Genomic DNA, 22,609 nt, shown 5'->3' on the forward strand with positions numbered 1-22,609 from the left:
AAACAAATTCTGATTACGCAGACTTGGGGGTGGGAGCATCTTCAACGTTTCAAAGCTCCCTCAGGTGTATCCAATGAGCTGTTAGATTTAGGAGCTGCTGGCCATTCTCTTTTTTTTTTCCTTAAAGCCACTCAGTATGGGTCCTCTCCCTCTTACTTTCCCAAAGGAAGAGAAGAACGATCATCAATGGCTAATGACAGTTATAAAAGCAGCACCAAGAGCCGGCTTCACGCTCAGGAGAGAACACTGCACCTCCTCCTCGTGGTTTCCGGTACTCTGCACCATCACAGAAACTTCTCTAGTAACAAACTATAGAAATGATCCCTGAAAGTATAGTCTTTGGCCATTCTGTTTTTTACCCGGACTCAAGAGTGGGGATGGGACAGGACTAAGCAGAAAGAATTTGCAAGTCATTACCTTTTATATGACTTAAACCCATTAAAAGTCTAAACCCGTTAAGTAAATACATTACATGCCTCTGATGCAAAAAGTTCACGAGACAGGAGATGCTTCTGAAGTAAAATATTAACAAGATTAAAAGAAAGGGAATAACGCTGGGTCTACGTAAAGACCGAGTGTCTGCATTCCAGGCAATCTGGGGTAGGTAGCAATATGTCAGAGAGGGGAATAATTCTGTGATATGGGAAAGCCATAGAAAGATTTCCCAGAAAGCCTCAGAAAGCTCGAGCTCCACTGTAGCCCCATAAAAGCACAATGATATCTGCAAGCAAGACACAGATACCTGGAAGAGAACCCCAAAATCTAAAGGAGCCCTGGATACAGGGATAAGAGGCAAGTGCCTTCATCTTCTACAAAACTTAAGTACTATGAAGGCTCCTCCAAATTTAACCACAACCGAGGGGCAAGGGGAGAAGATCATGAATTTACTGGGATTTTCCAGTAAATTCATAGACTGGGAATTCAAAAATTTTAAATCTAAGTGGAATAAAAAGATATTGCTTTGTTACACTTCAATTTTTGAGCTGGAATTTTACACCTGAGACACTTGTATAGAAAAGTGTCCCAAAAGAAGTATGTATGTTACACAGAGCAGAATTTTTAAAAGACAGATTTTTCCAGGAGGAAATTTTCAGGAGGGCCTGGGGGGGAAGGGAACCTGGTAGAGAGAGCATTCCAAAAAGGAAGGATGTTATGTCCAATAAACAGGTGTGAAACATCAAGCGTTTTGTTTTGTTTTATTGGTTTTGTTTTCTTGTGTTTTTATTAGGAGAGAAGGACATTAGGAGGGGAAAGCAACAAAAGGAGGATCCGTAGATAATAAAACACAATGTAAGCATGGTAAGCCAGACCTGGGAGCTCAGCCTTTATCTTGTAGGCAGTGGAAGAAATGTGATTGGGCTTCCATTTTAGAAGGATTATTCAAGGAGGATGAGTTGGGCACATTTTTAAGGAGACAGTTTAGGAGACCATTACAAACTAAACGATGTCTGCATTTGTATAAAGGCAGTGGTAACTGAGGGAAGAGAAAAGGTTGCAGATATTTAGGAGATAGTATCAAAAGAGAATTAGTGACTAATAGATGAGCATAATGAGGGAGAGAGAGGAAATAAAAAATGATTCCCAAAACACTGATTTATAAAACTAAGTGCCATTAATCAGATTAGGAATAGCAAGGAACAAGTAGGTGAATAAAGGGGTAATGATTTAGTTTCGAACATGTCCATGTTAAGCATGAACTATCTGCAGGACACGCTGCGCACTAGGGTTTCTTAGCTTTTGTGCTATAGACATTCTAGGTCAGTTAATTCTTTGCTGCAGGTATGGGAAGTTGTCCTTTGCATTATAGGATGTTTAGGAGTATCCCTGGCTTTTACCCACTAGATGCCAGTAGCAGACCCCTGCCAGTTATGACAACCAAAAATGTCTCCAGACATTGCAAAATATCCCCCGGGGGCACAAAACTGCCCTGAGTTTGGCAACCACTGCTATACACAGGTATCCATAGGAGTACAAAGTCAAAGCAGAAGAGTTTCAGGAAGAGAGGAGTACTCAGCTGTGTCAAGCAGACAAGTGAGTTACCTGAGACTCAAGCATTGGATTTGGTAAATAGGATCCCCTAAACAAGAAGTTTCTGTGGAATGGTAGGGGCAGAAGTCAGAGGGGAGTATATTCAGGAGTAAAGGGAAATGGAATTGAGTGTACTCTGTGTTTTCAGGAAGCTTGGCTGAGAGGGAAGGCTAGAGCTAGAACACTACCTGGAAGTTGTACAGAAATAATAATAGGGAAATGTGAATGTGTTGATAGGCTAAGGTGAAACACCCAGCTGAGAAGATTTTCAATTTATCTCCAATTAATTCATTCCTTCATTCAATTAGTTATCAATTATTTAATACCTACTAGATGTTTTGCTTAGCTCTAGTGGCAGAGGATAAAACCGTAAACAATCAAAACCTCTGGCTTCAAGGAGCCAACAGTTCTGATGGAAAAGACAGATAATATACAAGTAAACAAAGAAGAGCATTACAGATTGTGATAACAAAAATTGGGGGAAACGCGATAGGGAATAACTTGAGGCAGATATTTTGGGTAGGATGATCAGGACAGACCTCTCTGAGGAGGGTTATACCTGAGCTGACACCTGGAGGATGAGAATGAACCAGCCACATGAAGAGCTGGGGTACAGGCATTCCAGGCAGAGGGAACCACAGACCCCTCAGTGGAAAAGGGCTTGATCTGAGAACCTGAAACAGGCCAATATAAAGAAGATCATAGAAGTAAAGGAGGAATGATAGGAAGGAAGAGATTGGGAATGAAGGCAGGGACCGGATGACAGAGGGCCTTGTAAATAATTTGGATTCTACTCAGAGAAAATGAGAAGGTATTAAAGATTTTAAGGAGTAGAATGCCACAAAGGTATTAGTTCTAATCAGAAATATTTTTAATAGGTGTCAAAAATGTTTGCCGAACCACTTACTATAGATCAGGCACTGTGCTAAGCACTTGGATGAATTACCTAATTTTTCTCTCACATTTTATGAAGCAGAAGTTATTATTACTCCCATTTTACAAATGAGACTGACAGATAAGCTAGCTGCTGTCAAACTTATCTACTTGAATATACAGTTAATCTGCACTTTCCATTCCCCTTACATCTACATGGAGCTACAAAGCTAGTTCTCATCAACGGAATATGAAAGAAAGTGATGAGTATTATCTCCAGGCCAAAGTGGTTAAAAGTATGAGTGCCTTTTTCCACTTTCTCTCTCTGCAGCCACTAGCTAGATGTCAGAGACCCTAAGGCCATGGATAGAAAATGGAGGAGCCAGGGTTTCTGAATGATTGGCCACAGTTACTACTGACCTACACTGGACCTTGACAAAAGCAGAAATAAGGGTTTTTTTGTGTGTGTTCACTACCCCCCTCCCACACACACACACACACAATTTTTGCTATGTACTCTCTCTTTTATAAAATTATGTAATAATGCTAGTTAATCTACTCCATTTACTATACGATACGCTAAAAATTTGTACCTGCCTCCCCTACATACAATGTGCCCTTTTGAGTCCTTGTGATGTGGGGACTTACCTCATTTGATATGCAAGTGTGACAGCGCAAGTGAAAGAGAAAAATAAGAAGCTCTTCAATAAGAGGATGGGAATGATTTCTGGTTAGATAAAGGAAATTATGTTTGTGGATGATTGATAAGGCACTGTATTCTTTTTCCTTCATATGGTCACCATCCAAATAAACAGCTTTTCCTCGTACAGGCTCCTTTTAAATACTTGACACACTGCTCCTCATCACTACGTTTCACTTTCACTAACATTCCTATATTCTAAATTTACACATATCATGTCATCCCACTTCTTTACCTACAGAAATATGTGCTTGTCCTTATAGGAATACCTCTATAATTCCAGGGCCTGAATTCAAGACTCTCTTCTAAAAAGAAACTCTCTAAAATCCATGAGCACATGGTCATATATGTATTTGCTTGATGGTATTTACCTAATCCTTGGCAAGGTATCTTCCATATAATAGATGCCTAACAAATATTTGTTGAATAAACAAATCATTTATAAATGAATGGATAATGCAATGGCCCTCAGATCAATAATAAACTTCTGGAATTCAATAACAAATGAAATGTAATGACACTGCTAAATGGCAATGATTTATGGGAAGTTACAAGAAAACTCCTAGGGCCGGCCCGGTGGCTCAGGTGGTTAGAGCTCCATGCTCCTAATGCTGAAGGCTGCCAGTTCGATTCCCACATGGGCCAGTGGGCTCTCAACCACAAGGTTGCCAGTTCAATTCCTCGAGTCCCGCAAGGGATGGTGGGCTGTGCCCCCTGCAACTAGAAAACGGCAACTGGACCTAGAGCTGAGCTGCACCCTCCACAACTAAGAGTGAAAGGACAACAACTTGACTTGGAAAAAAAAAAAAAAGGCCTGGAAGTACACACTGTTCCCCAATAAAGTCCTGTTCCCCTTCCCCAATAAAAAAAAATATAAATAAATAAATAAAAAACCTCCTAAAATCTCTCTTGGTCTTAGAATAATGCAGAACAAATAACTTTATTTATGCTAATGTTCTGGAAATCCACAAAATGAAAAGAAAAATACATGGCTGTGTTTTGTGTGGTGTACTACTAGAAAAGTGTTCTAGCAAATATTAACTCTGTGTGGGTTAATATTTTTCTTTGTTATTTGATGAGGGAAAAGCCAGCTACTTCATAATATAGACCAGGAGAGAAAATCACCTCAGAATTACTTAAGAGCTATATCTGAAAAGATACTCTGGAACCTCTGACAGTGGCCCCAATGATCCAGGGAGAGACATGCTACCAATATTCTATATTTTAGAAGTTGGGAGGAAATCTACACCATCCCTGCATGGCAAATGTCAAAGCCTGACCTGGAACAACAACTCTGAAGGAAACTGTTTACCTAGGGAAATGGCTGTAATCAAAAACCAAAAAATCTGATCACTAAGTGTTCTACCCTAGAATCCCAAACATGTAGTACAGACAAGCTTAGCCCAAAAGAAACAGAATCATCTTCCCTCCAAGAACTTCTCATTGGATTTTGTTCTCATTGCAGGACAGTGGTCAAGTGTCCATAAGATTGTGCAGCACTGAACCTCAAATAAGACTCCATGAGGTATCAAAAAGCAGGAGCAAAGGTGGAGTAAATTGATCAGATTCCAGTATGGCAATCAAAGATGGCTAGCAATTCACGCACTCTTTGGATTGAGTCTGCCGGTGAGATGCTTGGCTGACTCTGAGTGAAGCAAAGGGAGTATACCAAGGTAGATCCATGACTAACTACTGATATGGTAAGAAAGACCCCAGAAGTGATGCTGAACATCAAATTGCTTTACCTCAAGTGACAGTTCCAGCAAACCTTGGAAAGGGGATGGCTGTGGCAATGGCTTGGAAATCTGCTGGTCGACCTTGCTTTACTTTGAGACTGCAAGTAGAGGACTAGGTAGTTTACTAACAAGATTACAGGAAAGAAGTAGTAATTCCTAGATCTTATTAGTAATAAAATCATTCATAGTATTCTCATATTGTTTTTCGAATCTAGGCTGTATCTGCACATATGTCCCCATTTTTAGTCATATTTTTTTCTTCTCTCTTTTTTCACAATTACTGTCACCAAAGTTTTATCTAATTTGATTGTATATGAGTATTTTAAAAAACAGCTTTCAGCTTTATTAAGTCACTCTGTGGTATCTTTTTCTATTTCACTTATTTCTGCTTTTATTTTTATTCTTTCCTTCCTTCTACTTTCTTTGGCTTTATTCTGTTGTTCTTTTCCTAATTTATACAGATGAACATTTAGCTCATCAACTTTCAGCTTCTATTCATTTCTTAAATAAGCTAGAGATGCTATAAATTTTCCTTAAATAAACATTTTCCTTGTATACCTCAAGATCTGACAGAGTATTTTCAGTATCATTTATTCTGAGTATTCATTAAGTTTTAATTCAATTCCTTTTTTGAGATGAGTTACTCATAAGTATGATTTTTTAATATCCAAATATATGAAATTTTAAAATCTTTTTGTTATTAACTTGTAATTTAATTGCATTGTTCTCAGAGAATATGTCCTATTTGTTTGATATTTGTTTAGATTTGCTTTAGGCTTTATATGATCATATGTGTTTAAGAAGGAAATGCATTCTTTAAGTGTTGGATACAGATACCCACAACTTCTCCAAGCCGTCTTTTCCTGGTATCCATGGCCCCACCGTCCTCTAATATTTATGCTGCCTCTCAGATCATTCCTTTTTTATCTCTTACCTTGGCTTCTCTGCCTTCCTTTTATCCTCAAATTCCCTAATCCTTAGTTCCATGCGTCATCTTTTCTATTTTTCTGCTTTTTACTCTCCTTTCTAGACAATCTAATTCAATTGTGGCTTCAGTTTCCGTCTATGTCATCACGGCTTGCAAAGTAGCCTAATCCAGACATCTCCCAAATTCCAGGAACATATTCATAACTGCTTACTGGACAGCTCCAACTTGCTGCTGTGTGTCCCAGACTCAAAGATTTTCACTCCGGCCCGGATTCTTGATATTAGCTAAGAAACCTTGCCTCCCCTCTTCCTCACTGCCCACATGCAAGGTAGCACCAAATCTCATCCATTCTCCTGAGGCCCGTCTTGTGTCAGGCCCCTATGCATGGCCACTGCTGCCCTTTCCTTCCCCTCACCCATTCTATCTTGCCTGATCATTGCTGCCAGGGAAACTTGTCTTTAAAAAGTGTTTTCTTGTTCTAAAATCTCTATTGACTCCCTATTTTCTGCCCACAGGATGAAATGTAAGGGGGCCCCAACTTGCTTTTCAGCTTTATCTCCCAACCCCATACTACCACTCCACACACTGAACCCCTACAATAAGCTTCTCAAGGATTCCGGAACTGCACCAGATGCTACTGTCTTTGAACCCTTGAACGTGGTTCTACCTGGAAACTTTGAATGTTCTTCTCGCCCTTCCTTCACTCACACTCTCAGCTCAATATGCAGGAGAGCAAATTTGTATGTGTGCACACACACACACACAAACACACATATTTACACAAATACACAGAAACCTATGTGTAAGCAAGATTAGAATGAGGAGAAAACTTTTTTTAAAAGTTTATCACTGTGCAGATGCTGCCAATTGGTGATTAACGTGATTTTAGTTGGAGGAAAGTAGTTTGATAGGGAGAAGGCAGAAAATGGTTAACAGTGTGTAAGCCCACAAATAGTTCCCGTCTCTTTATCCTCTCTCTGCTGCGCTAAGAAATTTTCTTAAACCTCCATGAAACGATAATATGTTCATTTCCACTTCTTCTCAGACACCTAATTGCCCAGGCATTTGGATGATTGGATGACTCTATTTCCCAATCCACTTTCATGTTATTTTCTTTTGGGATTGTTGCCTGGTAACTCTAATACTAGGCTTGCCTTCCTAATACGTAATTATGCTCTTTGTATTCTCCAATAACTGTCTCCTGTTGAGTTTTCCTGCAGTCTACCTTTTCTTTATTTCTAAATGTAAAATATATGGACACAAATAAATAATTTTATTTTCCTAGGGCCATGTATAGAGTATATTTATATAAGAACATTTACCAAACATTTATTGGTAGGAAGAAAATTTCTGGGTTCATGTTCTAATTCCTGCTAGATGAAGTGACCCTTTTCTTCACAGATTTCTGTTCTTGTGAGTATGGCTTTCTGTGAATCTGACATATAGTGAGAGCTAATTCTTTTCTTTCCTGTGGGTGCTGAAGTGTAAGATTTGAAGTCATTTCACAGACCTGGATTAAAAGAAGGATAAAAAAAATGGAGGAAAAACTGAGGGTTGCAGAGGGGCGGGGGGTGGGGATAAGGGGAAGGTGAGAGGTTTAGAAAATAGTCGGTAACCACAAGATGACCACGGGGTTTTGAAAATTAATTTGGGGAACGTACAGAGGGATAGTGGATGGGGGAGGGGGGTTCACACAGTGTGAGGGATATAAATGATAAACGTCTAAGTTTTGCTTTGTCTTATGCACCTGAAACTAATAAAAAAAATAAATGAGATGGGGGAAAAAAAAGGTTAAAAAAAGTAAAACTTAAAAACAGCCAAATAAAGCTTAAAAACAGACAAATGTTTTGAAATGATACTTTGTAATACAGCATCTTTTCTCATGTCACCAATCCATGCCATAAATTATTCTCAAGTTATATGCAAATGAAGACTATTAATTCATATACTATTTGGATATACAGTGTAACCATGTAAAATGTAAAACTATATTTTATATGTGCTAGCATCAGGACTCTGTTTTTTAATATGCCATTTAAAAAACTGAGAAAATTTGTTTGATTCATGGACAAATCACTCAGAGAAACAATTTGTCTTCTTGGTATTCATTCATCTATTCATTTTTAATTATTCATTCAGCTATCAATTGTGGGTGCATACAAAATGGCTGTGCGAACCAATATTGTAATACAAAGTGAAAAATTATGTAATACATGTTATAGGTTTACAGAAGACAAGTCAACTGTAAAGCTCTTGAGAAACGGTGGAATAATGAGGGAAGGCTTCTATTCTTAACATGTTTAAAACAATTTGTATTTTTAGATGAATAAAACATAGTTATACACATGTATGCACTCAAAGATGAAACAAGTAATTCATAATTAATTTTTACTGCAAATTCAATTACCCCTTTTACCAGAAAACTGTATTTACATATAAGAGTTTGTCGGATCTCAAAAGCTAGATTAGAAATCACAATGATTTCTGCAGCATTTTGATATAGAATGGAAATAAATTTGACTTTGATGTGCAATTAAAATGGAAATAAGTTCAAATTGGAAATTAGAATGAATAAGTTTAAAGTGGTATTAAAAATCCCACTTCTGTGTATAAATTTAATAAAAACACTTTTTTCTACACATAGTGAACATAGAAAGATTTTACAAAGGTACAATCCTTAATTATTTTATGTTAATGTTGCTTATTATTAAAGCAAAGCACTAAAAATACCTGACTGAACTCTAAGAATCCCCAAAATACAAAAGCTTAATCCTGACTTAATAGTTGTTGATAGAATTACATTTATAATTATCACTGTCATATAACAGTTCAATATAACTTATTCAACCATATTCCATGAGATATAGCTATAGTAAATATTAAGGAATAAATTAACTAGAACTGGTAATGACTTTTGCCCTGGTTATTCATCTCACCCAAACTAATATAATTCTAGGCATAAAAGCTAGTTAAGCTGAAACATAACAAAGTTAAAATACAACTGAATTGGAAAAACTGTCTGCAAAAATAGAAATAATAAACATTTACATATGAAGTACTTAAGTACTTTTGATGTGCCAGGCACAGTGCTAAGCACTTTAAAGAGATTGCTGCATTTAATCCTCCCAACAACCTCATGCAGTAATTACGATTAATCGCTAACTCACAGAATCAGAGACAAGAACTCTGGTTGCCAAGAACTGAGGGAAATGGGGAAATGTTGGTTAAAAGGTATAAACTTTCAGTTATAAGATAAGTTTGTGGGATCTAATGTGCAGCATAGTGATTATAGTTAATGATAATAGTATATATATATATATATAGTTGAAATTTGCTAAGAGAGTAGATCTAAAGTGTCCTTACGACAAAAGAAAAAAGGTAACAGTGATAGATACCTTAATTAACTTGATCATGGTAATCATTTCACAATGTATATGTATATTAAATCATCACATTGTGCAACATAAATATATTTTTAAATAAATGATTTTTATTTGTCAATCATATGGTAATAAAGCTGGGAGGAAAAAATCCCCAACTTACACATGAGGCAACAGAAACTTAGGGAAGTTAAAAGAAGTCACTGAAGGTTACAGTGATCAATGATGGAGGCCAAGTCTCCAGTCCCCTTACTCTTTCCCATTTAGCTGCTCTGCCTTTAGCATGTTGGACACAACAACTGAAATTTGAACTAGTATCAAAAGATGAGTGTGATTTTTTTTCCTAGAAGAGGGAAGAAGATGGGCATTTTGCTCTGCCTAGGGGAATGGCTGGTAAAAAGTCACAGAAGTGGAAAGGATTTTGTTCAAAGGAGAGCAAGTATATTGGGCCTTGAGCATACAATGTGATGATGCTGGAGGATGAAACTGGAAGGGACACTTGAGCCCAATTTATCTCGGATCTTATTTGCTTAGGCATTTGACCTGATCCTAAAGGCTTTGCCTAATCAATGGAGGCTTGCATTGGATAATGGGAACTCAGATGTCTGTGTGGAGGGTGAATTGGATACATACTAAGCAATAGTTCCTAACAATCCAGACAAGAGGTGATGATGGACTAATCTAAGGTGGGAGCTATCAAAATAATAGCAATATAGACCTTGGAGGGATAAAGGAAATTAGCTCCCCTCCTCTTCCTCCTCTCCTCTGCAAGTACTTAATCAACTGCGGGGTATGTGCGAAAATGGTAACAGTCAGCAAAGGAGTGCCGTCCTGAGTTTTTCACACACCAGTAATGCTTCCTGCTGTGGGTTCTTCTTTACCATTTCAGATGAGGAATCATCACTTGTGGACTTCAGAGGAAAAGGTAATTATAAAATTCATTAGGCTTCCTGAATGAAGAAGTATAATGTCTTCCAAGAAAATAATTAAACCACTGTGAGCTAAGAGCCTCCTCTGTATCGTTTAAAGCAATGCAGTGGGTTGTTGTTTAGTGTCTCAAATCTAGTGTACCTGTAGCTAATTCACAATCATGCTCCTCCTGGCCAAGATTAGTCACATTATTCTGTAGACCAAGCAAAACTATGTGTTTTACTTTAGAGGTTTCAATATTCTATCCAATGTAGTCTAATGTGCATCTGAATTATCCATTCTCCTTTTCTCAAAATATTTGAATCTTGCTAGAGTGAAAAGAAAGAGTAGAATCTATGTCATGTATACCAAAAAGATCTTGTTTCAAGAGCCCAGAGCCCTTAATAGAAGGGGGTTGGGATAGAATATTCTTATACCTATTTAAAAGACAAGGAAATCAAACAGATGCATGTCAAGCTGCCAGGTGCTGACATGGTCAGTTAAATAACAAGCCAAAATGAAAGTAACAGTCAAACCACTTTGTTCACTTATTTTGACAGTGCAGGCAGGAGACACAAGAGAAGACCCTGGCTCTCTAATGTTCCCTTTCCTCGTGGAACAGCACCAGGCAAAGATCAAATGGAAGCACAAATGGGGAATGTCATCTCACTGCCAAGAAGCCCTGAACAAAACGTCCTGCTTTTCTATGGACTTGTGGGGCCACAGGAAGGAAGACGGGGAGAAGGGGAAAGGCTAGGTGTTAAAAGATACTGAGAAAACTGCCTTAGCCAAGGGACCCTAACAATGCAGTGCTTGAAAAGGGTCTCAGCCAAAGTCCCCTGATAAAGAAGACTCCAAATGAAAGCGCCCGGGCTGGGAATGCAGGTCTGCAGATGAGCATGGCTGGTCCCAGAGGACCTGAGTCCTTGACTCAACTCCCTCTAGATAATTACAGTGCACTGGCTGTGCACCAAGCTGGTGTGGGAAAGCAGCTTCCCCCAAGAGGCCTGCCAGACAAAGCCTTGTAATTGCCTGTGATCAGACCTGACAGATCACACATAGAATTTTGTTCTAGAGCCACACTCCTCAATGTGAATCCAGGAGAATCCAGCTCTGATAATAAATGAAGGTAGATTCAGGCATCCAGTATGCTAGTCTGCCAAAAGCCATAAATTGTGAAGAGAGGGCCTAAAGGAAATTATTTGGTCTATCATACAATCACTAAGGGCAGTTGGCAGTCTTGATTTCATATAGTATATCCGGGAAGCCCAAGACCAAAGATTAGATCTAAAACTTGGGTAGGGAGAAGAGAAACTAGAATTTTCCTTCCTGCTTCCCAACTCTGCTGATTTCCTACCCATCTGTACGTCAGACTTTGAGAAGAGAGGGAAGGGAAAAGGAGTGGTGCTCTGAAGATATTTGACCTTCCTTAGTCCTGCTAAGCCTTGCCCTGTGTCAGCCTTCACCATAGGGGAAGCAGGCATCCGCACACATTGTGTCATTCCAGAGCACAGGCAAGAGTCTTGCCATCTGGCCTGGAAGCAACTCATATCTCAGAAGTCTCTTAAATTTGTCCTCTAATTTCCATTCTCATTGTCTCTCACTTAGATTATTGTAATCGACTTCTGATTACTGTCCTTGTCTCTGGTTTATTTTCCCCACTGGAATATGTGGTGAGCTATAAAAGACACAAAACTGGAACTTCTTTGGAAATTAGTTGTGTAGAGTTGGTAATTGAAGCCCATGGGAATGAACAAGCTCTCCTAGACAGTGATGTAGTATTAAAAAAAAAAGATAACAACCGCCACCAAACTCTTCTACTAACAAACTAGGGAAAGAGTATATACATCTATTTTTTTCATTTATTCAATACATAATTATTATGAATATTTATTATTATACTGTTACTATACTTCAGGGAATAATGAATTCTACCCAGGAAATAATGGGATCAATAGGGTCGATTTTCAGCAAAGGGTTTATATCAGAAATGACATTTGAGCTGACAAGATAGATGAGATTTTTTTTCCAGATGGGGCGGAAAGGGGAGGAGAGAGACAAGGAGGGAGGAGAAAGGAAGAGAAACAGAAATATGTAGACATGAAGCATCCTGGCATATTCAAAGTTTTGCAAAGATCTATGTGTGGACATTGAGGGTAAGGTGGATAAATAGTGAGATGAGTGAGTATAAGATATAGCAAGAGGCAAATTGAAGCCCAGTAACTGGAGGGCTTATAGTCCATGATAAGTAATTTGGGTTTAATCCCTGTATGCAATGCGGGAACCATTGGAGAATGTTTTACTTAGGGTAATAAAAGGTTAGATTTTTGTTTTAGAAAGCCCAATCTCGTAGTCATATGAAAGATGGTTGGAAGGATGTGACTGGAGACAATACTACCTACAGTCTAAGTGAAAAAGAATATGAGCCTGAATAGGGAAAATAGCAATGGAACAGGCAGGACTCCTGAAGCTATTCAGTAGGTCCATTCAAAGGTAGATGCAGGTAAAATAGTCCAGATTTTAGGATCAGGTGTTTCCATTTAGAAAGTTATATTTGGGCCTAGTAAGGAAAATTGCATTCACTTCTATTTAAGCACATGAAGAGTTCATTCACTTATACCCAGTTTCTGGGGGTGTCGGTAGTAATTATAACCAGTTACACAAACACCTCATTTTGATAATCATGTATTATCAACAAATGACTCACAGTTTTGGTATCTACAGCTGGTTAGAAAAATTCTGTGGAGAAACCAAATGTCACCTTGGATGATGCATGCTCAATGGGGGCGCTGAAAACAAGCTCTTGGGAGGGGGGGCAAAAAAACCTTCATGTATAAAGCATCGATATACATGTGGTACATCAACATATATACAGTATATCGGTGCCATTAAAACTTCATAGGGACCCAATATTATATGATTCCTTTTATGTGAAATGTCCAGAAAAGCAAATCTATGAGAAATAAAAAGATTAGTGACTGTCTAGAGCTGGGGGGAATGAGGGTGGGGCACTGGGGGTGATAACTAATAGGTACAGGGTTTATTTTGGGGTTGATGAACATGCTCTGAAGTTGATTGAAGTGATGGTTGCACACTGCTGTGAATATACTAAAAGCCATTAATTTGTACTCTTTAAATGAGTGAATTGTATGGTATATGAATTATATCTCAATAAAGTTGTCAAAAAACAAAAAAATCTTTCCACCTTAAAAAAAAAAGTCATGATGGGGTGATTAGGAAAAAATACCTAAAAAGTCTCCTTAAGGGGCCAATAAAAAAAAAAAATTGAGAAACACTGCTTTGGCTCCCTGCTTCCCCCTCAAAAAAAAACCACAAATTTCATTTTCATTCTCTGTATTCCCAGCCAAAACATCTGCGATGACACATCATCCCCACTTAGCCTGAACAGTTTCTGGGTTGGTTCTACCCAAGCCAGGCAGTATCCTAAGGACCTCATCTCTACCAGAAGTTGAGTCTGGAATTCATATTGCTACCCAGAACCTGGTTTCTAAGGGCAGTTGGGCTGAGAAAAGGGGTTAGGGCAGACATGTCTTACAGGAATCAGGAATCATGGCTGCCCGGTAGGAGTCATATTAGAAAATGTCTCCTAAAATCTGGATTGTTTGAGACTGTGAGTGACTAACTCAGAGTCACAGGGTAAGTTCTCAGGAAGACAGACTCCAAGGTGTTTAGCAAGCATGACTTTCATTAGGGCGTGCTCTTAGAATCAACTCCTGGACAAAAGGGGAAGGAAGCAGGAATCAGCAGAGAAAGAAGTTGAGCTGTGATACAGGCCTTGACAATGGGTTTAGCCAGCCCCAAGAGAAGATCTGGAGCTGAGATAGCCCTTCAGAGTTGTCCGAACAGCTGAGCATAAGCCCTTCATTCCTGAAGGTGTACCTGGCTGGTGCACCACAGCACCCATCCAACTCAACATTTCCCAAGCGTCAGAATTGGTTACTTAAGAACACCAACAGAAGCTCATGAGATATCTTGATTGCTGTAACTAAAGTAGACTATAGAAAGTGGCCTCCCAGATGAGTTCATTCTTTCAGAAACAGAACCATAGAGAATGACGTTGTATGGCATCATAATGACTATGCGACTAACAGTAGCTAATATTGCAAACTTACGTTGATATTATGACAAAATAGATGAACCCGCCATCATCAAAGAAGCCACATCCATCAACGTAAGGATATTCAGTAAATGCTGCCAACAATGCACATTTCAATATTATGAACCTATGTATATTATCTGACATGCAATGTGTTAGGTATGATATACTATTCCTTTAAGACAGATTGTCACGTGATAATATAAAAACTATACAAATATGGGGCAGCTGGATGGCTCAGTTGGTTAGAGCTTAAGCTCTTAGCGACAAGGTTGCTGGTTCAATTCCCACATGGGATGGTGGGCTGCACCCCCTGCAACTAAGATTGAAAATACTGACTGGACTTGGAGCTGAGCTGCGCCCTCCACAACTAGATTGAAGGACGACGACTTGGAGCTGATGGGCCCTGGAGAAACGCACTGTCCCCCAGTGTTCTCCAATAAAATTTATAAAAAAATAAAAAGAAAATTATGCTTTTAAATGGTTGTGTTGAGTTTATCCAGTTTAACAAGTTTTTGTCTAGTCTATACATTGCAAGTAACTAAGGAAGAAGAAGCAGGTAGAGCCAGTCACAGGGTGGCACAGGGCCAAGTTGAAGTAGAGAAATTTATTTTTCAACCCTGAAGGTGCAGGGAAAGGGCTGAGCCTTGGCTTCCCACTTCACAAATTGTGAGAGCCTAGCACCTCTCCATAGAGCAGAAGTCACCTTTGCCAGCAGGAGTCTCTGTTTCACCAAACAATAGGCTATTGGCTCTTCTATTGGGTTCAGAAACACAAGGTTGGCTGGATTTCCTTCTCAGTACTCAGGCGGAACTTTAGAACTCAGATTTACCAGGACAAAAAAACAAAACAAAATAAAACAACACAATTTTTCTATGGCATTTTTTTTTAACTGAAAGAGAATTGGTAACATAGGAAACCATAATTTATAAAAAAAATTTTAAGTAAAGCCTGAGCATGGTGCTTCCTAAAGTCTTCAAGCTAACGCACTAGACTTGGAAATGGACATGTGGCTTGCCCCTCTGTACTTGCTCCCTAGCTGTCGGATAGCCCTCGACTCCTACAGCACCTTTGCACTGACCTTCCAGGCCCTAACTCAGCCCATATCTGTTTTGATTCTGAACTCTTCTCCAGACTTTCCCCATCTTCTCCTGCATGCCAAGGAAGCCCTGAAAATGCTAGTCATTTGTGAATTAAATAATAGCCAACTCAAAACAATGTAATATTTTACTTTCTCAGCACAGACAGGTACTGAGGATGTAGAACAGATCTATCAACTACAATGCAAACTTAGTTACTGGAAAATAGAAGCAAAGGAAGACTGCAAGGAGAGAAAAAGGAAAAAAGGTAAAGAAAAATTAGTTGTTGGGCAGCCAGATGGTTCAGTTGGTTAGAGCGCGAGCTCAGAACAACAGGGTTGCCAGTTCAATTCCCACATGGGCCAGTGAGCTGCACCCTCCACAACTAGATTGAAGACAATGAGCTGCCGCTGAGCTTCCAGAGGGGGAGCCGGATGGTTCAGTTGTTTAGAGCGCAAACTCTCAACAACAGTTCAATTCCCCAATGGGATGGTGGGCTGTGCCACCTGCAACTAAAGATTGAAAATGGCAACTGGACTTGGGCTCTGGAGAAACACACTGTTCCCCAATATTCTCCAATAAAATAAATAAATAAACAAATAGATAAATAAAAAGGACTGATGGGGTTTATTTAAAAAAAGGAAAAAGAAAAGGTTGTTAATAAACTCCATCTATGTGGTGGCTTTTACATGTTTCTCTCTTAATTTTAGCCTTAAGTAGCCTCCTTAAATCCCACCAATGAGCTTGAACTTTGATTTATTGTGAAAGTTCAGAAAGCCTTGAATTTCAAGGTCAGATATTTTACACACCCATTATAAGATTATCTGGTATGTGTAAGAAAATAAGTGTAAATAAAGCTGTATGTTCAGCCTAATTCTTTTTCTCTGCCCTACCCATCCCCTCCATATCCAAATACCTCCCTCCGAGGCCCACAACTCAGTCCTAAATTTAGTGACAAAACCTCTGAAACCTGTGGAGGGGAGGGTTGGGGCAAAATGTAAGGGAAGGAAATAAATAATGGATGATAAGCTTGGCTGGCAACAGATTGTTGCAACAGCAGAATCTGCAAAAGTTTAGATGTAATTCTGCAGATCTGAAGAGATCTTGAGTATAAGAGGAGGGAAAGAAAATCTGGCTATTTTCAGCAGCTTAATGATTATGAGCCCACACTTCACAGTTATCACAAAACAATCAAAGTGCCACACAATCCAAACATTTGTGGTGGTCAAGAGTATGATTTGAGGTGCATGAGAGCAGCCACCAGTTCACAGAAAGCTCTCTCTTACAAGGTCTCAAATGCCCCATTATTTCATTAAACCTTGATGGTTTCTAAGTTGCAACATCAGGACATCAGGGGAACCATATTGTACTGATCAAGTACACAAATTTGACTGATTTGAGTAGAAAAGGGATTGTTTAAAAGGGCAAATGATGTCAGCAAGGTTGTGGAGTTAGAAGCTACAGAACCTCCTTCCCCACAGAGACACCAAGTTAACACTATATGGACCAAAATAACTCTGTGAGAACGCTAGAGACCAATCAAGAAGTTACAGCACTCAGGTCATTTTAAAACAAAGAAGGGATTCAAACAAAAGGGGTAGGAAATTTTGCAGCATTTGGCACATTCATCCTTGCCCTTTTCCTAGGCAGCATAATGCTGAGCAACCGGGATTAAAAATCCCTCATATCAGGGATCCCCCTCAGGATGGAAACAAAAGAACAGACCATGTGCCCAACATTCTAACATGTCTGGGGGCTACCTGAGAGACTTGTTTCTATTTTGGCTGATTTGGACCAATGAAAGGACTTGAACCAGAGTTTAGAAGCCACTGAAAAGAGAGGCAAGTAGCATGTTAGAGCTGCAGAACTACAGGTAGACTCCAAGAGAGCAATAGATCAGAAAAGGTTTGAGAGGTCCTAGAACCTGCAGCTGAGTTAATTTGCAAAGATCTCCCCCTGCACAAAGCCAATATGCAAAAACTGGGAGAGATGGTTGTTTTTTCAAATGCCCATATCCCAGCAAAAAAGTACAAGGCAAACAAAGAAGCACAGAAACATGGGTCAATCAAGGGACCAAAATAAAACTTTAGAAACTGGCTCTAAAAAAACACAGATCTATGAGCTGTCTGACAAAGAATTTAAAATAACTATCACAAAGATGCTCAAGGAGCTAAAAGAGAACACAGACAACTAAATGAAAGCAGGAAAACAATGCATTAATAAAAAGAGAACATGAACAAAGAGACAGAAACAAAGAAAAAGAACCAAATACAAACTCTGGAGCTTAAAAATACAATAACAGTACTGAAAAAAAAAAATATTACAGGAGTTCAGCATCAGACTTGCTAAGTCAGAAGGAAGAATAGTGAACTTGAAGACAAGTCATTTGAAATCACTGAGTCAGCGGAGTAAAAAGAAAGAAAGAATGAAGAAAAGCAAAGAGAACATAAGGCACTTATGGGACACTAACAAGAGGACTAATATATTAATACATATTTGGGAATCCCAGAAGAAGAGAGAGAAAAAGGTTCAGAGTTTATTTGAAGAAATAATGGTCAAATCTTCCAAAATCTGAGGAAAAAATGGACATATGGATTCAACAAGCTTAAAAAACTCCAACTCGGTCAAGTCCAAAGAGAACCACACTGAGACACATTACAATAAAACTGTCTAAAGTCAAAGATAAAAGAGAGACTCTTGAAAGCAGCAAAACAGAAAAGCAATTGGTAACATACAAGGGCGACTTCCATAAGATTATCAGTGGATTATCAGTGGATTTCTCAGCTGATATTTTGCAGGCCAGTACAGAGTGGCATGATACACTTAAAATGCTGAAAAGAAAAAAATTTGTCAACCAAGATTACTGTATTCAGCAATATTGTCCTTTAAAAATTAAGGAGAAATTGAGCCTCCAAAATGTAACCCCAGTATTCCCCACCTCCTGTATTTACACCCTGTGTAGTCCCCTAACACCTTGTACCAAGGTTAGTCTGTGTGACCAATAAAATACAACACAAGTGATGGTATGTCACTTTCAAGATTAAGTTTTAAGACTATGGCTCACTTAGATCTCTCACTCTGGAGGAAGCCAGGTACCATGCCATGAGGATACTCAAGAAGCCTATGGAGAGGCCTACCTGGTGAGGAACTAAGATGTCCATCCAGCAGTCAGCAAGGAACGGAGACCTGCCAACAATGATGTGAATAAGCTTGGAACTGGAATCTCCTTCAGTAGAGACTTCAGATAACTTCAGTGCCGGCCAACAGCTTCATTGTAACTTTCTGAAAGACCTTGAGCCAGAACCACCCAACTAAGAGACTCACAGAAACTGTGGGATTATTTAAAATAAATAAATGGTATTTTAAGTTGTTAAATTTTGGGATAATTTGTTATATAGCTATAGATAACTAATATATCCCTTCAGGAATTTTGTAGGGGAAAAAAATGTGTGTGTCTGTGTGTGTGTGTGTGTGTGTGTGTGTGTGTGTGTGTGTGTATATCAGAAAAGGCTGTTAAAATGTTAAATGCATGAAGATGCATACATAAAAATTATGAGAAACAGGAAAATGATGAAAAAAAATCCACGTATAACCTCACATACTAACAGCAGAGCAGATCTCAGCACTTGGCCAAATAGGCTGCTGCAAAGTAGACAGAATTTGAGAATAAAAAGGTACAGATTAGCTCCAAATAGCTCACCCTACTAATCTGAAATATTTCCATTAGAGATAAATTTCATTGAGTCTTGTAGTATCAGGTCTTTAAGCATCTCCTAGAAGGAATAACATCTTAAAGTAGTATTTATGATAGGGTAATGACAGGAAACAAACTCTAACTCTAATGGTTCATTTGAAGAGACTTTTAATACAGACTACTTCCAAAAGCATTGGCATGATTATAGGAACCAAAGAATATTGAAGCATCCAGAGACGAGAAGAGAGGGAAGATATTTGGGCCAACGGCAGAAACAGTGTTATCAGAGACCATTGACAGCTAGGCCCAGGGAGGAAGGGGCACCCAAACATAGCTATCATAATGACAGGATATAGCCGTGCCCAAAATCCTGGTGCCAAAGCAGGGAGGGCATGGGAAAGAAATACATTAATCTCTCTCCCCCTCATCCTCCAGTCTCATGTTGATGCTTGCCTTTGGGCAAAGCTGACCAGCAGCAAGAGGGCAAAGGAGCCCAGTTGGTAGAGGGGTCAGTCTCCCAGGGCACAAAGCCAAAAAGAAAAGGGCACAAGATGGATGGTGGGGGGTAGCACAGTGTTAGAGCATTTCCATATTCTTAAAAAGAACTTTTAAACATCATCTAAGACAGTCCACCAGGCTATCTGTGTAAATCTTCTTTATTTCATCCCTAGCAGAAGTACCAAAAACTCCAATGGTGGCAAAAAGCATGGCCTTTGTAGTCTGGCAGGCCTGCTCCCTGCTTCCAAGCTGCGTGACCTTTGGCAAATTACCTAACCTCTGAAAACCTCAGATTTCTTCTTTGTAATGTGAGCATCATAATAACCTCATGGGGTTGTGGTGAAATTAAATATATATGCAGAGGTGGGGAGACTGGCCTCCTCCCCATGAGGAGCTGTCGACTAGTTAAGGATGAAAAATTTGATCACCAGATTCACAGTGCAACCTGACTTCTCAACTAGTTGAGTGGCTCACCAAAGCATCTCTATTACTACTTGAATATCCATCAACTGAAACCTGGTGAAATATATTGATATGTCTGTACAAATACCAAATAGCTATATTTTAATATGTGGCAGTTCTTAATATACTGAAATACAACGATTTTCAAGATAGTACTTATAACTGAAGAAGATAGATAGATCAATAGATAGATAGATAGATAGATAGATAGATAGATAGATAGATAGATAGATAGATAGATAGATAGATAGATAGATAGATCATCTCTGGAGGGAATCATAAGAAACAAATAACAGTGGATGCCAGTGGGAAGGATTTGGGAGGACTGAGTCCAGAGGTAGAAGGAAAATTTAATTTTCATTATATATTCTTTTACAGAGAATTTTTTTCCATGTATATGTATATTTTTCCACTATCTTTTAAAAAACTTCCGTGACACCAAAAGTCTTTCAAGTTGGTGTCTTGTAGTCTTCTATGTATTCCATTTATTCCACAACCATGACAAAGTGCTTACTACTATACTACGTGCTGGGGCTATAAAAAGAGTAAGACAACCTCTGCTTTCAAATAACTATAGTCTAGTTGCAGAGAGAGAGAAAGCAAGCAGAAAACCATCATGCAGTGTAATAAGTATGGCCTATCTTGTTTTCCTTATTAAAAATTGGAAGACACACATATGCCCAATTCTCCTATACTCCCCCTTTTCACTGTACTTATCACATTCTAACGTACTATATAATTGATCTATTTATGTCGTTTATGTCAGTCTCCCTCCACTCCATGAAGGTGAGAATTTTTGCCTGTTTTATTCATTGATAGATCTCCAATGCCTAAAATGGTGACATTTTTCTATACGTTTGTTGAATGAACATTGAATGAATAAATGCTATGTAATATAAAAAGTATGTAAAAGGAGCTACCAGAACACAGCAGCAGAAACACCAAACTTGTAGAGCTCCATACTAGTAGAGGTGACGTTTGGGCTAAATCTTGAAGCAAATCTGGATGACTTTGGCTGAAAGACCTAATTTTCTAAGAGCAGGCAAATGAGAAATACAGAATGATGAAACATACAGGGAACCATGAGTCCAAAGGCACAGAGATCTAAGAGAGAATGGCACATATGGAAAACTGAACATATGGCAATAATATCAGTTGCTGTTAATTGTTTATGCTGGCTGGATGATGGGTTCTTGAAGGTTTGTTATACTATTCTTTCATGTCTCTTTTCCATCATACAAAATTAAGAACAGACAAATAAGCAAACTATTTTTTTAAATTTATTGGGGTGAAATTTGTTAGTAAAATTACATAGATTTCAGGTGTACAATTCTGTATGACATCATCTATAAATCCCATTGTGTGTTCACCACCCAGAGTCAGTTCTCCTTCCATCACTATATATTTGATTCCCCTTACCCTCTGGTAACCACTAAACTATTGTCTGTGTCTATGAGTTTTTGTTTTTCATTTGTTTGTCTTGTTCTTGTGTTGTTTTTGGTTTATATACCACATATCAGTGAAATCATATGGTTCCCTGCTTTTTCTGTCTGACTTATTTCGCTTAGCATTATACTCTCAAGATCCATCCATGTTGTCACAAATGTTCCTATATCATCTTTTCTTACCGCCAAATAGTATTCCATTGTGTATATATACCTCAACTTCCTTATCCATTCATCTATCGAAGGACATTTTGGTTGTTTCCATGTCTTGGCCACCGTAAACAAAGCTGCAATGAACATCGGAGCACACATGTCTTTATCTATAAATGTTTTCAGATTTTTTGGGTAGATACCCAGGAGAGGGATTGCTGGGTCATATGGTAATTCTATTAATCATTTTTTGAAGAACCTCCACACTGCCTTCCATAACAGCTGCACCAGTCTGCATTCCCAGCAACAGTGTATGAGGGTTCCTTTTTCTCCACAGCCTCTCCAACACTTGTTACTATTTGTCTTGTTGATGATAGCCATTCTGACTGGGGTGAGGTGATATCTCATTGTGGTTTTTATTTGCATTTCTCTGATGATTAGTGATGTTGAGCATTTTTTCATATATCTATTTGCCATTTGTATGTCCTCTTTGGAGAAATGTCTCTTCAGGTCCTCTGCGCATTTTTCAATTGGGTTGTTTGTTTTTTTGTTGTTGAGTTTCTTGTATATTTTGGATATTAGCCCCTTATCGGAGGCACTGTTTGCAAAA

General features: G+C 38.7%; 1 non-coding gene across 1 annotated transcript; it reads right to left on the bottom strand.

Moving 5' to 3' along the window:
• Positions 1–126: 126 nt before the first annotated feature.
• Positions 127–340, bottom strand: LOC141570961 (small nucleolar RNA U3). The gene has a single exon (XR_012495390.2). It is a non-coding gene; the product is annotated as a small nucleolar RNA U3 (small nucleolar RNA).
• Positions 341–22,609: the final 22,269 nt, after the last annotated feature.

Source organism: Rhinolophus sinicus, chromosome 3 (genome assembly GCF_057876585.1).
Source record: "Rhinolophus sinicus isolate RSI-liver-muscle chromosome 3, RSI-T2T, whole genome shotgun sequence".
Classification (NCBI taxonomy): Eukaryota; Metazoa; Chordata; class Mammalia; order Chiroptera; family Rhinolophidae; genus Rhinolophus; species Rhinolophus sinicus.